The sequence below is a fragment of the Mustela lutreola genome, chromosome 4 (assembly GCF_030435805.1).
Source record: "Mustela lutreola isolate mMusLut2 chromosome 4, mMusLut2.pri, whole genome shotgun sequence".
Lineage (NCBI taxonomy): Eukaryota > Metazoa > Chordata > Mammalia > Carnivora > Mustelidae > Mustela > Mustela lutreola.
The window spans coordinates 185,620,171-185,638,032 of record NC_081293.1 but is presented as its reverse complement, the minus strand read 5'-3'; the positions used below and the strand labels follow the sequence as shown (position 1 = coordinate 185,638,032).

Here is a 17,862-nt window from a genome sequence, read left to right as displayed (position 1 = left end):
ACTGCCTAAGTTACTGTTCCAGTTACTGTTCTGCATAGGCAAAAATCACAACCATATCTAAATGAAACCACCAGTTTTTACACATTAGGAATAGTCATTCCCATACTGGAAAGTAGAAATAAACCCAGGCTATCTATAGGATTTATGTAGGGTTTATTGCATACAGTGCATGAATGGCTACCTACTTATAAACTTATAGGTTTTGTTGAGGCTCCTCCTTTTCTGTCATCAATCAATTTTGGAATTTCTTAATTGGGAAGAAAGGCACCTTGCTCCACAGTCAGAGTCAAAGCTCCAAGTGCAAATACAGGAGCCTTTTGTCTTTTGATCTTGTTTAGAGATGCCCCCAAACAAATGAATTCAATTTTTAAAAACATCTATTGAATGCCTACTGTGCATAAGACATAGCAGTTAAGTGTGAGCCCCCAAAGAAACCGATCTGGTGAACGAAATGAACATTCAGCACCTTATAAAAAGCTCACCAGTCCCACAGAGAACTAACTGGAGGGCAACAAAAGTTGTTTCTCTAAAGCCATCTGAGATTTGCAAGAAAAATCTCACTGTTCCAGAACCCAATTCCTGCAGTGGAAATGGATGGGGAAAACGCAACTGAAAATTAGAATTTGGTGTCTTTTTGTGATCATATAGATTTTTTTTTTTTTTGGATTGATGCTTTATGCTCAGAAAAGTTTAAGATTTTCATTTAGAAAACTAGAATAACTTTCTAGAAATTTTCATTGACGTTTTCAACTCCTTGGGTGGGAAGAAATTCAGATGCCATGAGTGGGCACAGGAAAAGAGAAATGGGAAAACATTCTAAAACATACCAAGGTATAAATATTTGCTGCTTGTTAGTTCCCCTTCTTTTAAACATGAAAACTCTGGCATTTTGCTTCTAGTAGCTGAATTCCTAGTCTACTGATGATGAAACCCCAGAGGAAAGTCAGAAAATGGAGACCTCCCACCTAACACATCCCAGGAGAAGGCGTTTAGTCACCCCGGAACGTGATAGGAGAAGAAATGTGTTCTTTACTGCTGTTGACAAATGGGTCTTGTAAGTTGCCCTGTCTTCATTTGAAGCCAGCATCTAGTAATTAACCCTTCCATCTGGCGGTGTCTTTTCCACACTTCTAGTCAAAGACATTTCACATTCCTAATAGCTGTGACTTCAGACGTCCTCCCGCTAATGATACTTTCTGTTTCCGTGCCCATTTGCTAAAATGCTTTCCTCTAATTTAGTGACCTGAGCAGGGATATTAGGAAAAGTGGAAAACAATCATTCAGAAACTCATTAAAATATCTCAGTGCAAAATGAGAGTGGCATGCATGAGGAGAATGAAAACCCTGGGAAGGCATAATAAAGACCTCAGAGCCATTACGGGGACTGTCAGACTGGTTTTAGACAATCACAGGCTTTGGAAAAAGAAAAAACGTCCACGTGGAGTTTAAAACCAGTAGGAGCTCCTCACACGAAAGGTGAAATTAACCTTGTACCATCCTGGCTATGTGCTCTGTCTACCAAGAAATCACCTTCATAAAGCAATCCAGCCCCATCTTTACAAATTCTAATGCTATTAATGTGAAAATGAAAATCAACCTTTTTTTTTAGGGGGGGGATGCTGGAAAGCGTTCTGATGGAGACATACAAAGACAGCATCCCCAGAAATGGGTCCACCTGGAATTTTAATGTAAGCAAGCTATTGATATTTATTGAGGCAGTTTGCTTTCCCTAGTGAGAATAACAAGACTATGAATTAAGAAAGGGGATTTTTATATCACAAAAACCACTTACATGTTGTTTGATCTAACCTCAACCAGTTTTCTTATGGGTCCTTCAGTGTTCCCGTCCATAAAAAGGGCACTTAACCACTTAGATCGCTAGTAGCATTTTAGGAGGTAACAAATTCTTTAACCAAAAAAAAAAAATCAAGTTTTTTTTTTAAACTTTATTGACATACAATTGTAAGATATATAGACATGTATTGTGCTGATTTGGTATCCATATACATTGTGGATATATTCCCACCATCTAGTTAATCAACATATCACCTCACAGATTTATCTCTTTTTTGTATGTGTGAGAACATTTAAACTCTATTCTCTGAGGAACTTTCAATTATACAATACAGTGCTATTCACTATAGTCATCATGTTTGACATTAGATCTCAGACTTGATTCATTTACAACTGCAAGTTGGTACCTTTTTACCAATCTCTCCCAATTTCCCTCACCATCCAACCACTTTTCTACTCTATGACTCTGACCTTTTCTTTTCTCAAGATTCCATATGTAAGTGATACCATGCAGTCCTTGTCCTTCTCTGTCTGACTTCCCTCACTTAGCATAATGTCCTCATGATCCATCCATGTTGAAACAAAGGCAGGGTCTCCTCTCTTGTGGCTGAAGATTCCATTGTACACACATCATTATTCTTCATCCATTCATGCATTAGTGGACACTTAGGTTGCATCCACCTTGGCTATTGTCAATAATGCTGCAGCGAACATAGGGGTGCAGATATCTCTTCAATATCCTGTTGTTGTTTCCTTTGGATATATACCCAGAAGGAGAACTACTTGATCATATGGCAAAGTCTTTATAATAAAGGCAGTTACCCTTAAGATCTCAGGTCAATTGTCATGTCTTCAAAAAAGACTTCTCTGACTACCACACCCTATCCCACAACATCCCCAACTTTTACACACAGTACATCACGTATTTAGAACATCACATGTTCCTTCATAGCATAGTCTGTATTTATGTATGCACATGCTGCTCACATCCTTCTAATCTATGCTCCATGAAGGCAGAAACTATGCTCTTTGTTCACTGATTTACCCCATGTGTATGCCCAACACAATGCCTGGCATATGGTAGGAAGTCAATGAATAGCGAATTGAGTAAAAGTTTTAAAACTTAGATCTGGAGAGAAGGATATTTAGAGTCCTGATAAGTGATCAAAGAACTAATTATTTCTTCTCTTATTCTCTAGGTTTATACCATAGAGGCAAGGGTCCAAACCAATCAAAACACTGCCCAGAGTCCTGTAGATCAGCCCAACCCCACCATGAAGGAATTCTTCCCCAGGAGGGTAACATCTAGGGCTCCTGAGCTGTCCTATATCCTATAAGACTGTCCTATGTCCTCTAAGACTCACTATTTATTATTTTCCTTTCCAAAACCAATGCTCATGAATTTAAACTCTAACAAGGCTTTCTTTTACTTATCATAAAATGAAAATGAACAGCTCTAGCTCACCCATACAATTCTGTCTTCTAACTTTTTAGATGTACATTATCTTACCCATTCCAGTCCCTTTTTTGTTCCCATAATAAATAGACACATGCACACATAATTCTTAACTGTGTGGACTTAATAGATAATTTGCCTAAAAGAACGTAGTTCTATTATTCAGGCTAACACACTGAAGCAGACAACTCATTTTCTCAGCTAATTGAAAAATGAGATGACAAGTTTTTAAAATCCTGCTTACTTGGTATGAAGACAAATAATCCAGATGACCATTTGATCGCTTTTCTGGATAACATAGCCAGCTGGATGTATTTTCATAATGCTGAAATGAGATGATCATTTTGGCATTATCTGGAAAAATTTTTTTCTTTGTACCCAAACAACTTGTCTAATGGCACAGTTGTCCAAATACTTCATTTTCTCAGTTATTTTGGCTCTGACAAATCTTTCAGTCCTTGTCTTTAAACAGAGGACCTTACGTGGTTGATCACAGATCATTCATTTGTTTAATCTTTCATCCAGCCAACCTTTATTGATCATCTGCAAAATACAGTGCTAATATCCTGTGGGCTCAGAGAACCCCTTCATGGAAGCCAAGAGTCTCTCTCTGGCCAGAGCATCTCTGCTTTTATCCGTTTCCTATGGAATCTGAGTGTTTCCAAATTAACCAGCCCTTTAAGCATGCCCTTTTCTTAATATACAAACAAATTAGACCAAAGCTTCAATCCTGTGAACAGGAAAATAGTCACTTTACAAATATTTCTGGGGATTCTCTGGGAGTGCTTACATGTCATAATAGAGTCTAGTCTCCTCAGAATGCAAATGACCATCTGCCTTTCTCCCTAATCACTCCTGGATATAGATAGGTAGTTCTCCTGCTTCTCCAAGGGTTGTCTTCTCCATAAGCAGCCCATCCATTTGAGGCTAGGGGTTGAGGTGGAGGGGGCACAATAGGCAGCCTGCATTTCCCAAGGCAGCCTGCAAACAAGACAGGCATTAGATTATTGAATCAAGCAGCACGGGGCACCTGGGTGCCTCAGTCGTTAAGCATCTGTCTTCAGCTCAGGTCATGATCCCAGCTGGGATCGAGACCCGCATCCAGCTCCTTGCTCAATGCAGAGCCTGTTTCTCCCTCTCCCACTCCCCCTGCCTGTGCTCCCTGTCTCACTGTCTCTCACCTGTCAAATAAATAAATAAAATCTTTAAGAAATAAATAAATAAATAATTCGGCTTTAGTGAAGTCTGAGGATTTCCTAAGGGATTATCTTGCAAAGGGAAAACAAAACTCCAAAGCAATGCTACTGCCCCTGATGTTGGGGTGGGGGTGGGGAGGCTTCAGCCTCAGAAACCCATTCATTGCCAGGCCTTTGGCTTTTTCCACCCCACATCTGTCACCCCAGGAAGCTGAAAAATCGGTTAATTCCATTCTGAGTTGCCTCAAACCAAGAAAACTACCCCTTCGCTTCGTTACGATCCTCCCCATCCCCACTTCTTCCCTTCAGGCCCTGTTTGGGCCCTGCCTTCCCATAACCTATTCATCGTTGCCCCCAACAAAAGAATATTCCTGCTTCCGGGAGGAATTCTGACATCGTTCTGAAAATGTAGAAACACTTGCAGTCAACATTTTGCTACGGTATTCGTTGCTTCCCTATACTCTCTGTATCTATCCTATTCTACTATGATTTTCTTTAAACAAAAGATTTGTCAAACACACACACACACACACACACACACACAAACGAAATGATTCGACAGGGCTCACTGATGTTTTCAGGAGCAAGGAAGGAGACTGAACTGTGGAAGATTAACTTGCCTGAGGGGCCTCGCCCTGAAAGAGTTTACTTTTGAGACAACATAACATTTTCATTTCCGGCTGCTTCCACTTCCGGATGCTAAAAGCATCTTTTCTTCATCATTTCTAAAAGACTAGGAGTGCAAACTCTTAGCGGGTCTTTTCCAATACGGTGTTGGGACTGGTATAAAATAAACACTCAACACGAAGCTAGGTCACCTCTATTTTAGTTGCACTTCTTTGGCCTAAATTAAGGATTTATTTCTCCCACAGAATTCTGTGGAACAGAGAATATTTGTTCCTCTTCCTTCCCTAGAGATCTTCCTCCAGATGGCCACTTAGTCCTAAGTAATAGGAAAAAAAAAAGATGTGGTTTTATTCATATGGCTTATTATTTTCCTTAAACTCCCCTCCTTATCATTCTACCTATATAATGTCAGAGCACCTGAACAGAAAACCAAAGCTGAACTCACCTGGATATATGGGCTATATACATTAAATGTAAGTGCCAGTTGACTGATCACTTTTCACCTACTGCCTGGATATTTTGAGACTTTGTAAATACCAAGCTAAATCTGAATTCATCCAATGAGATTGAAACCTAACGGTTCCTACTAAGGCCTGCTGAACTGCCTTGCTTTTCTCAGTGTGCATGAAAATAGGCCAAGGAGCTAATACAAATGTATTCAGTAGTTTGGGATATGCTGTTTGTATTATATAGTCATTATGATCTGTCAGTTCGCCCTCTATCATTGCTGGCTAACCTTTAATTTCTGATATTTATTCTCTTTGAAAATAAAGTTCATATTTTTGTAAACATGAAAAGTATGCATGCTAATTGAAAACCAAAATGGAGATATGACAACGCAAAAAGGAAATAAAAATCAGCCATGAGGGACACCTGGGTGGCTCAGTCGATTAAGCCACCAACTTTTAATTTCGGCTCAGGTCATGTTCTCAGCGTTGTGAAACTGAGCCCTACATTGGGCTCCATGCTGTGTGTGGAGCCTGCTTAAGATTCTCTCTCTCCCTCTCCCCCTCCCCATCTCTCTCTCTCTCTCTCTCTCTCTCTCTGTGTGTGTGTGTGTGTCTCTCACCCTCTCTCCCTATCTTAAAAAAAAAAAAAAAAAATCAACCATGATCCCCTAACCCCAGAGATAATCAGTGCTATAATTAATGAGATTTCCTTCCCATCTGCAAATGTGTGCATGTGTATATGAACATGCATACTAGAATGTAACATTCATAATTATGTTGATGTTGTCATTTAAATTTCCTTGACTATCAGTCTTTCATGCTATTTTAAAGTCTTAATCATTTCCCAGCTCACAACTATCCTGATGAGCGAGGAACTAATGAAGCTCTATTGAGTTTCATCAAAGTCCTCAGAGCTTTCCGCTGGACATGGCTAGATGCTGAGAAATGGCCCAACAGAAGCTAGAGAAAAACTCATCCCAGATGTCAGACAGAGACCTTGTCTGAGAGCAGGGCCCCAGGCTTTGGAGGGAAGATGCCACTCTGACTTCGGTATGGAGTCTCTGGCTCAGATTTGCCTTCTAGTTCATGTCTCAGAGATTTGTGCTCAGCAACCCAAGAAACAGGTAGGACTATAGGTCAAAGCAAATGAAATGCTGTTCACAAATATTTGTATCAGACATTGGGTAAGTGGTAGTTCTGCTTTAGGACCTGTAGGGAAAACCTAATAGTAAAGGAAGGAAGATCCCCTTCTTCACAGAACCCAGCATGGCTTTGGTCCGCTGAGGTTCCAGAAAATGCTCCTGAGCTTTGGCCCACAGGGATCTCTCATGAACCTCTAGTGGAGTCACCTCAAGTCCATGACAGCTCAAATAAAGGCATTGTCCACAGTAGCTATGCACTAAAGATGGTGAAAACTTTATCAATGTTTTCCATGCACAGGCCAGATTAGGAGAGGAAGCAAATCATAGGCAGCACAGAGTAACTTATTAATTACCAAATGTGAGATAAGCCAGGAGATGTGTGTTAGGGAGTAATGGGTAGAAAAGGCACTTTAAATAGAAGTCCTTTAACAGATTGAAATGAGAAACATGGCCTCTATCTGTAAGAGGGCAAATCCCTTAGCCCCAGGAAGCCCTTTTCTAGAATTTGCTCAACTCATACCAACTACATAAAATTTTATTCCTGACAACTCAACAAATACTCTTTTCTGTTTTCAGCAGATAAATAATTAAACGGTTACAGCATTCTCTGCATATTTGCTATGCATATACTTCACCACTCTGAATGGCCTTTAATCTTTATTAAATAAATTCAATTATTTTTGCCTTTTCAAAACCCAATCCCAAAGCCTTTTCTTCTGCAATGAATTTAAATATCATTGGCTCTGGAGTCAAGCCATGGAGAGGCACTAGATGAGAGTCAGTGAGGCTTCCTTCTGTCCTTCCCACTACCAAGTTAATCTTTTTCTCCTGTAAAGCCAGAAAGTGAACAGAGCAGAACGCATCTAAAGTAAAGCCAATTGCCAATTTCTCTAAAAGGCAACTACTACTTGCTTCAACCCTGAGCAGATAAGGAGACAGAAGACTAATGGTGCTTCAGTCATTTGAGTCATCTGTGAATTAAATGATTATGAAATAGTAAGAACAGTAAGTAAGTGACAGGCTTCATGAATTGGATATTTGTACCATGGTGGTACCCACAGGCTATCACTGTCTCATTACAGACAATTTTGGTTGAACTTCTCTCCAAAGTTAATAATGCAAATTCACTCCTCATCACAGAAAAAAAATATATGGTGCTGAAACAATCAATCTGCCAAGAGATGATGATGATAATGATGATGGTGGTGGTGGTAACATACCTACAAAGGATACTCTGGGTCAGGTACACTTCTCTTTATTTGAGGAACTCATTTCATCTTCCCAACCATCCTGTGAAATAAGGGTTATTATTGTCTCCACTCTACAAATAAGTAAAATAAGGCACAGAAAGATGAAAAAACTTGTCAGGGTAATATAGGAATTGGATTTCAAACCTACTGGGGGAGCTGGATTTCAAACCAGAAATCTGATGTTAAGGTTAGCCACATGCCAACATGTAGATCAAAAGCAAGCTTAATCTAATACCTTGACATGGTAGATTGTTCAGAATTCCGAAGTTGTTTCAATTTACTGAATTGTTTTCTTTTCATCTAAGCAACTTAATGATAATGAATAAAGTCATTACATCAAAGACAGAGTATGAGAATTAAACAGATTTTGCAAATTGGGTCACTTTTCATTTCTTGATAACTGAAGTTTGGTTAAATGACCATGGAAGAGTAGAAGATTCAACCATTTGCATTATGGATCACACAGCTCAGTACTTACTGGGATGAGATTTATGTTGTAAACAATTGCATTTTCCAAAATGAGGGGAGAAAGATAGAGGCTTGAATTAGCTGCATATCAAGTGTTTGGAACAAAAGCCATTTTTTATTTCTTTGTTGCGAATTAAGTCTGTGTAAGGAAAGGCATAATTTTTCCCCTTCCTTCTTGTTTCCTCTTAGTACTTCAGGACCCCTTGGAGAAGGGTCTTTGTTTTTAAGCAGACACCCTGCTCACAAGCACCATACTACCCAGACTGCTACTCTTCCTCACCTTCCACCTTTCCCATTCTCAACTCCTCCAAGCCTTACTTTCCAATGGCCAGGTCTCTATAACACAATTGCCTTTTGTGTGAGAAAAGTAGTAATTGAAGTATTCAGTCTTTTTCTTTTTCTTAATAAATTTTACCAAGTAACAACTGACAGTGGACTCATTTTATCCAACAAACCAAAGGATACATAGAAGTCCTTCTACTCAGAAGACTTGACAATAGTAACAGCCATGTTGGTTGGACTCAGTTTATCCAAAAAGTCAAAGGAAACATAGAAGTTCCTCTACTCAAAAGACTTGGCAATAGTAATAGGCATGTTGGTTGTGCTCTTGTGGGCAGAGGCCTTGTCTTGTTATTCCCTGTATCTACACATCTGGAATTCTCAAAAATGTTGAATGGATGCAATTGACCTGAAATGAAAACACCAAAGCTAATAAACAAATAAGACTTTTTGTGCTGCCCAACTTGAATCTGGTCATTAGATATGTCCTATTATGACGGCCAGTTCCGGAGGAGCTTGATATGTATAACCAGAGAAAGTGAGGGAGAGAGAAAGAAAACTGGGGTAGAGTGGGATGGTGGTAGAATCCCAGACATGTGACAAACATGAGAAGAGCTGAACCAGGGTAGAGGAAAATAAGAACATAGGGAGATTCGGGGACACTAGAAGCTGTGCCACCAGAAATAAGCCTGTGCCAGATGTGACTCTTTTGCATTCTGTCTTAGTTCACTTGGGCTGTTATGACAAATATACCATAGACTGGCTGGCTTAAACAACAAAAATTTATTTCTCTGGAGGCTGAGAAATCCAAGATAAAGATGCTGACAGATCCAGAGTCTGGTGCAACCCACCACCTCGCCTATAGATGACCATCTTCTTGCTATGTCCTCAGATGAATGAAGGGGTGAGGGAGCTCTCCAGGTCCTTTTTTATAGGGACATGAATCCCATTTATGAGAATGCCACCCTCATAACCTCATCACCTCCCAAAGTCTCCACATCCTTATAGTGGCACATTGGGTTTAGGATTTCAACATATGAATTTGGGGGAACATGAACATTCAGTCCATAACACATTCCTACGCTGCTTTCAGTCCTGGGATAAAGCAGAAGATGGTCTTAGTGACCCCTTCCTCACTACCGTAGCACTTTCTTTTATATTCTGCTTTCAGTGTGATATTCTTATTAGATCATTATCAATTGGACCTTAAAGGTCTGGGCTTAAAATTTCCAGTTCAATCCATTTTCATTAAGATATACCCGTAGAGCAAATTTCTCAAGAAAGCATCTATTCATTACTTATGTAGTTACTTACTTACACAGTAAGTGCACATCTTTAAGGAGAATGAGAGAGTGGTTGTATCAAGGAGCAGGTGCATGTTTGGGAAAGTGGATTTGACCCATAAACATAAAGCCTGTCGTCAGCGAAATGTTACACCCATCTTAGGACTGGAACCACTCTGCTCTTCAATGTACTCCAAGTTGCACCTCTCCAGTGTTTGATGGGAGTTCATTACCTTCATATACTGCAAAATTCAGCTGCAGAGAAACAGAATCTTCAAGCATGCTTCTATGGAATGATTCCCAGAACTTGAAGTTCTTTATCGTTTCTGGTCTTTTCCTTCCCTATCTGACACTTATCATAAAAAGATATAAGGGACCCAAATGAAGTGAGTTGAGTTATTGTAAAATACGGATTTTGTTTTCCTTTTCATGCTTAAGGTCTTTCTGTGCTTAGATATTTCTCTTTCTTTCTCTTAACTTTGACATGTTTTTATTGTGGACTATGCCATGCATAAAGAAGTATATGTGATGTTTATATATATATATGTATAGTTTGAAGAATAAGACACACTTTCTTCCTCTCTTAATGGAATGTTTAAAAACATTTAATGGATTAATTGGGAAATAAAAATGAAAGCATTAAGTCCAAAGGAAAAATATATGTTTTTTAAAGCCTCCTAAGAAATAAAGTTATAGGGACTCCTGGGTGGCTCATTCGGTGAAGTGTCTGCCTTTGGCTCAGGTTGTGATCTCAGGGTCCTGGGATTAAGCCCTGCAACAGGCTCCTTGCTCAGCAGGGAGGCTGCTTCTCCCTCTGCCTCCCTCCCCCACCCTCTGCTCCTACCCCCACCCCATGCTCGCTCTCTCTTTCACTCTCTCTCTCAAATACATAAATAAAACCTGAAGGAAGGAAAGTAGGAAGGAAGGAAGGAAAGAAAGAAAAAAATTTCTGAAGATTTCTGAAAGTTTCCTTTTTAAGTTGAGAAACGTTGAAACAGACTCCAGTAGCCTGCTTTTACTTTGTGCCCTTTCCTTTATTTTTGCTCTTCTTTTCCTCCCTTCCTTTTTACCCCTTTCTAGCTCCCCTTCTCCTGAACCTTCTGTGGCCCCAGACAAACAAGGCACAAGGCCAATAGCTCTCTAAAGAACTGTTCCGACAGTTGCTCACAGAAGACTGGGTGAAGTCCCTGAAAGAGCCGTGAAGACACAAAATGGTCTCCTACTGCTCCAACCATTTCACAGCAGTTTCAGAGAAAGAAAACCTCCACCTGAAACCAGACCACAGTCACATACCTGGTTCTTCTCCTTGACCAATGAAAAATCCAAGCCAAAGGGTGTCTGCTAAGTAAGTTACCTGTGAAGCGCTCCCTGAAGCACGTCAACTAAATGCAGTTTTTACCCTCTCTCTGAGTTTCCTGACAAGTGTTTCAAGGCAAAATTCACGTTCAGACATCAATGTTTCACCTCATCACCTTTCCTTCCACCGAGAAGGACAATTGGATTTCCTTCACGGTGGGATCGCCCTCCGTGGCAGGGCAGGACACCCAACATGGAGACTTCTCTGACCAGTCACTAGGCGTTGCCAGCAAAGGGCAGTGGAAGATTTGGAACTGCTAACAACCCTCTAGGTCCCCAAAACTGTGACCCCTCTGTGTCTGGCATCTTTGGACTCTTCCCCACTTCATCTTGGGAAACCCCCTAATCCTGAGTTCCTCCACTCACTCTTCCAAAAGACTTTTTCTTTCCTATGTCTCCTGGTCATCCAGAAAGAAAAGCAGCCATCAAAGGGGAACCCTAGTGGGTAGGGTGGAGTGCTCACCTCCTGTGTGAGCACTGGGAGGCCAAGGCCTCCTCCCAACCCTCCCCCCCGCCGCCCCCCATTCAGAAGAGCAGATCAGAGAACGGTGTTTCCTGCATTCACAAGGTTAGACTTGAAGGAGCTCTGGAGATTCACCAATTTCCTATATTCTCCTGATAAACATTCAGAAGCCCAGGGAGCTGAATTGGCCCACCCAAGGTTACAGAATTAGTTCCTGTCAAGGCTGAAATTAGAATCTGATCTCTGTCCCAGACACACTGAGTGCTGATTAGTAATGATAATTATAAAAACAAGAAGAAAGGTAATAATAATGTTTACTGAGTACTCACTATGTGTGTGCCAGGCACTATTCTAAAAACTACATGCATCAATTCCTTTAATCCTTACCCAAACGTTATGAGACAGACATCATTATTATTATTTCTATTTTACAAATGAGAAAACTGAAACTCAACGTAATTAAGGAAAAGCTAGTGAGTCGTGGAGCCTGGATTTCATTCTGGGAAGTCTTATTTCAGAACTAGAACTTATAAAATCACTGACATTCCCACTGCTCTGTAGTAAAATGAAAGAATTAAGAACAGGGCAGTGCATTTTTCTTAAAGCAAGATATATGCCATTTAAAAACACCAACTTTATTATATTCTGCATTTATTTTAGAATATTAAGAATTCCCTTTCTTTATGAGAAAATAGAATATATGGTAGTTGTTGGTGTTCTATAAGTTTTATTTTTTAATAAAAATATATTTGGGAGTTGTTTATTTTATGAAATTGCAGAGTTTAGAAAGCACTTCTTGCATTATCTCCTCCTGCATGAATTCTGGGAGAACCCATTGTTGCTTTCATGCTTCCTCTGCCTGCTTCTGGTTCCTGGAATGGGTGGTGGGAGTGGAGGGGGGCGCTGCCCAGGTGGAGAATGACCAAAATTTATCACATACTTTTTATCAGTCAGGACTCGTTTGATTGCAAGTAAATAACAAGTAAAAATAATTATATATTGACTAATTTAGCTGAAACATTTGGGGATCAGTTCCTCAAATTATGTCTCAAATTTTATTGGCTTCTCTCTTACCATTATATTGGCTTAATTCCAAGACTCCATGGGAGCAAGATGGCCACCAACAGCTTCAGCTATTTTCTGTGCTCAAGTTCAGAGGGGAAAAGGTATCTCTTTCTCTCTCTCTCTCTTTCTCTCTCTCTCTCTCGTAGCTCCATGTAGGGTTGTACTTTAAGTTGACTGAGTTACAGCAGTCCCTGAAGGGGTCACTGTGGCTGTATAGATTTATGCTACTTGGCCAGTTCTAAGCTATTCATTATACTCCTAAAGCTGACGATAGGATCAGCTCCATCCACTCTGATGGCAGCAGGAGGATGGATCTCAAAAGGGGAAATTAGACACTGTTGACAGTTGCCAAAGGAATGGGTGTTTGATCATCAAGCCAGCAAATGTCCACCATTCACCTAATGTGTGTCACTCGCTAGGCCAGGTGCTACTCACTCATCACTTCATTTAATTCTCATAATAATCCCACCAGGCAAATGATAATTTACCAATGAAGAAACTGAGGCTCAGAGACACCAAGAAACACACAAAAGGTCAAACAGCTGGTAACAGAAGTTCCAAGAATCAAATTCTACTCCAACCAATTTCAAAGCCCAAGTCCTTGATTTTTTTTTATTCTATAATTTGCTTATCCTGCCCTCCCTTCTACCATTAAAACTGGAGATAAAAGAAGCCATCCTGCATATTATAATGACAAGTTGGTCGAGGGGTCCAATAACTGCCCTGCTCCTGGTTTTCTTTCCCTCTCTCACTTCAAGCATTCACAATTTTTAAAATATTTTTTTCTCCTCTCCTCACCACAGTTGAAAGAGCTAAGATTAGAGACACTGATTATGTCTTGCCCCTGAGTTGAAGAGAAAATATAATCTGGAACAATTCTAGAAGGACATTAATCAAATGAGGGAACAATGTTTCTTCTCCATTTGAGTTAGAATTTCCCAGAATGTTAAGCATCTGGTACCATACCTCCTAGAATATGTCCGTTAGCCTTAAAAAAGAAATTTGTCTAATTAAGTGACCAAGAAGTACATAGGAAGAGAAGAATTTCATCACTAATATATTCAAGAACAGTCTCTTGATTCAGTCTACAGCAAACACAGTAATCACAATCACCCCACAACAGCCTCAGGAAACTGTTCCCTGAAATAGTAAATCTGTCCAATCAAAATTAAATGCTCAGAGTTGTAAACAGTATTCAGTGCTTCATTCAAAATCTAAACCAAGACCATCATTTGCAGCATCAGATACCAGTAGTCATGCAGATTTGGGTCATAAATAAGATTGATATATAATATTTAATAAAATATAAAGTCATGACTGAATTTAGTATGGAAAGAATCTGAGATCATTAATCTCCAGGTTTACTCAATGTTTAAAATTAATTTTCATTATTTTCCAAGGAATGTTCACATTTGGGGGAAAAAATAATGGTCATGAAATAAAAATATGGAGAGTTCCTTGTAGATGTTCCCCAAAACACTCAGTCAACCATCTGACCACACATCATCTCCCTGTGGCTTCAGAAAGCAGACCAAGGTCTACTTCTCCTCATTCCTTCTCTCTACCCCCACTCCTCTGAACAGAGACAGCAACTATGCTTACGGGACAACTTAGTTCTTGTCCCACACATCCTGTGGCTCCAGGGTGAGGAACTTGCACATCTCCTCAATTTATATTTCTTCATGGTTTGAAGAAGGACATCCCAGGTTGAACCTAAACTATGTTCACCACTAAGCTTACATATGTGTGGGCTTGTCTGGCAAACTAAATGGGGGACTTGCTGAAAAATAATTGAGAAAAGAAAGGCTAAGCACTCCAGAGAGGGGGAGACATGGCCAGCCACAGCTTTGCTCTAGTTAAAAAAAAAAAAAAAAAAAAGAGTCTTGGTTCCTGGGCATGAGCAGTGGTGGCCATGCCTGCTCTGAGACAGCAGAAGTGATGGCAGTGCCCAGCAATGGGGACAGGGTGGATTGGTAGCAGAGTGGGATATGGTGTTCAGTGGGCTCTTGAGGTACCTCAAAGTATCTTCTAAACAATGGAACTGGGAGAGGGAAACAAGAGTGGAACAGCACAGGACTATATGGCAACTGCCCAGAATGTTGGTCAGATGCATGCCTTTTGGTATATGGAGACTCTGAAATAGCTGCATAGGGAAGGGAAAGAGCATGGGGCTGTGACTCCATATTGGATACTAGCAAAACAAAGGTTAGATAAAAAGAGGATATTAGATGAACTCCCTTTAAAGCTTCCAGCTCTGACTTTAAACAATTATATGATTCTCACCAGCTAATGGTGGGTAGGAGAAATCATGTCCCACACCCCAAATCACTGCCCTCAATCTTCACCAACAGCAAGTTAAGACACCCGAAGACAGGAATAAGAACAACCACCATTAAATAGGACACCCTTCCCTCTCCCTTGGGAGATTCAGTGTGCTTCTCCTTGCTCACCCTAATTCCTGCTCAAGTTTCTCCCCTCTTCTAAAGTGACCTCTTCTCCAGATTCACTCTTCATCTGTCCCTCAGCTCTTCCTACCCCTGCCTGGGGCATCCCACAGTGTTAGGGTTCCAAAAAAAATTATTATTTTTCAAATCCTTCTTTCCATCATGCTTTGTCCAATAACCTTGTCCTAATTCCAAGCAATGATCTCTTGGTACATAGCTCACCAGTCACTTTGATTATTAGTAGTACTCCTATTAGAAATTCTAATATCTTAGCTGATTGCAAATTGCTCATTTCCACTTCTTTAAGATCACTAGGCCCATAGTCCTGGAGTGAACTGTGTGACCATGTGTTTGACTCTGACATAACTTCTCTTCTCTCTTCAAGGTCTGGCTCTTCTAGCACCTTGGGAGCCAGGAGTTAGAAATAAGTGAAAACAATAATCATGTCCATGATGGCAGGTGTTCTGGCCTCCCAGGCTCTCCATAGACACTGTGCTGCTTTTCTTGGGGCAATGCTCAATCTTCCCTCGCCCCTCCCCAAGACCCCAGAAACAGAGACATCCCTACCTCCCATCCTTTCCATTTGCAGCACATGCCTCTAGTCCTTTCTCTGGATTCAGGGGCCCCTTCTTTGGCCCAGCAGCCACCTGGGCAGCCCTATGCACCTGCTTCTCCCTTCATGTCTATGTGCTCAGCTTTGTCCTCAGAGGGCCACAGGGACTAGAATGGGTATGACCCCATCTTGTTCTTCTTCGATGCCTTACACCATGGCCCCTTCTTACTCTGCTGGTGATGACTAGTCCAATAAACCTTCCCTGCTCAGAGATCCACAGACTAGTAGCAACCAGGTCTCTATGTCCCACATACTTCATGTGTCAGACGCCCAAAAAACTTTCTTGTCCTGTTCTGTACCACTCCAGAGTCAGTAAAGAATGAGTCTGCAGGGTCTGGATCTCAGTACCATTTCATCAGGAAGGAGACACAGGATGCTCCAACTCCTTTGACTGATTTTCCTTGAAGACCCTTCACTTGGCTTCTTGGAGAAGAGAGAAATTCCCTTTGGAAACCTCTTACCCAGGCCCTAATGACACCCTCTATCTCCTATCCTCTTGCAGACAGGCATGAGATGCTGAGGGTTATGCTACTGAGACAGGTTTAACCACCTCTTAGTAAACAATACTGAAGGGTCTTGATGGCATTGACTCGTAACTATCATTAGGATGTGAAGTACTTGTAACTATCATTAGGATGTGAAGTACTTCGGTGTTCCTGACCTCCCTCGGTTTTATGCCTGTGCTGTAATCCCAGCACTAAAGAACAAAATAATTCTCAATATCCTATTACAAAGTTCAGTGGGTTGATAAGAGCTAAACTCTGTCATGGAGCCAGTCCTCTCTGCACCATCAGAGAGCCACACCTCTACAGCCCTCCCACTTAGAGATAAATTCATCCATAGTCAGTTGGCACAATTACAGTGAGACCTCCAACCATTAGGGAAGGAGACTCACCATCACTGGTTTATAAGCCAATACAGCAAAACTTTTTGATACAATAACTTAACATCTAGAGACCATGAGAGTAGCATTCTCACAAACAGCAAGATGACTTATAGCACCATCCCTTCTGCCTATAACCCTGCTTCACCAATTGAGAAATTGAGAACCATAAATTCTCCAACTCCACAGAACAGAGTCAATCACTTGAGACCTGAGATGACAGAACTACTCCACAGCTCAAAGAAGAACAACACTTTTTCATCCTCAATGAAAGTTCTAAACTCCCTTCCTCATCATAGTCCTTGCTAATTTTATGTAAAAGTCATTGGAAATGATCTGACTTGATCTATAAGCCAGAAAGAAATTTCTTGTTAACAGTAAGCCCAATACCTTCTGGGCATGAGTAAAAGCGGCCATCTGTGAAATGGCGGTTCATCACTCAGGACACGGCATTCTTCCCTGGAATGTTCTCTCATTCTAAATATGTCATCTCGGGAATTTTATAGGCTGATGTCATCTGACACATTGAAAAAGTGTATGAGTGCTAAAATAAATATTTCAAACACCAAACAGGCTCCTGTTTATCTAACAATATACATAAAAGATCCAAAATCTTTTGTTTGGCTGTAGCAAATAATTTTTTGTAGCTTTTCTGACATACTTGCAGCCATTCTGTGGATAATGTACAATTAAAATGGGATTCATCTGCCCTTGGTGGTAATGTGAGACTCCCTATTTGTGTCTTAGTGACATACTATGGAGACAGAGAAAGGCAGCACCCAAGTTAGAATGTAAACACGCCCCTTGGGAGATGCTTTTGTAGGCCTACTTTTTTTTCTTTGAATTGTGCACTAATGAAGGCAGTTCTCAGTAAGACTCCCCAGCCTGCAACATAGCAAGGTTGCCCTAATACCAGGCCACTCTCTAAGTCGCACTGGCCACCAAATACCTCTTCAGCCAGTTGTGTATGGTTGTTCCTGGTGCTGCTTGTCCTCTGCTACACTCCTGGTAAAGTGTGGTGCACAGGAACCTTCCCTAGAAGCCACAGGTTCTCAATCTAGGTAGCACATGAGAAGCACTTGGTTCACGGGGAA

General features: G+C 40.7%; 1 long non-coding RNA gene across 1 annotated transcript in view; it reads right to left on the bottom strand.

Annotated features, from left to right (window-relative positions):
* Nucleotides 1-1,931: 1,931 nt before the first annotated feature.
* The window catches only part of LOC131829810 (uncharacterized), a 30,102-nt gene continuing 14,171 nt past the window's right edge, over nucleotides 1,932-17,862 (bottom strand). The window contains exons 3-4 of the long non-coding RNA XR_009353007.1: nucleotides 7,885-7,954; nucleotides 1,932-5,389 (exon numbers count right to left, since the gene is read on the bottom strand). This is a non-coding gene — a long non-coding RNA (uncharacterized LOC131829810). The remainder of the gene's footprint in view (nucleotides 5,390-7,884; nucleotides 7,955-17,862) is intronic.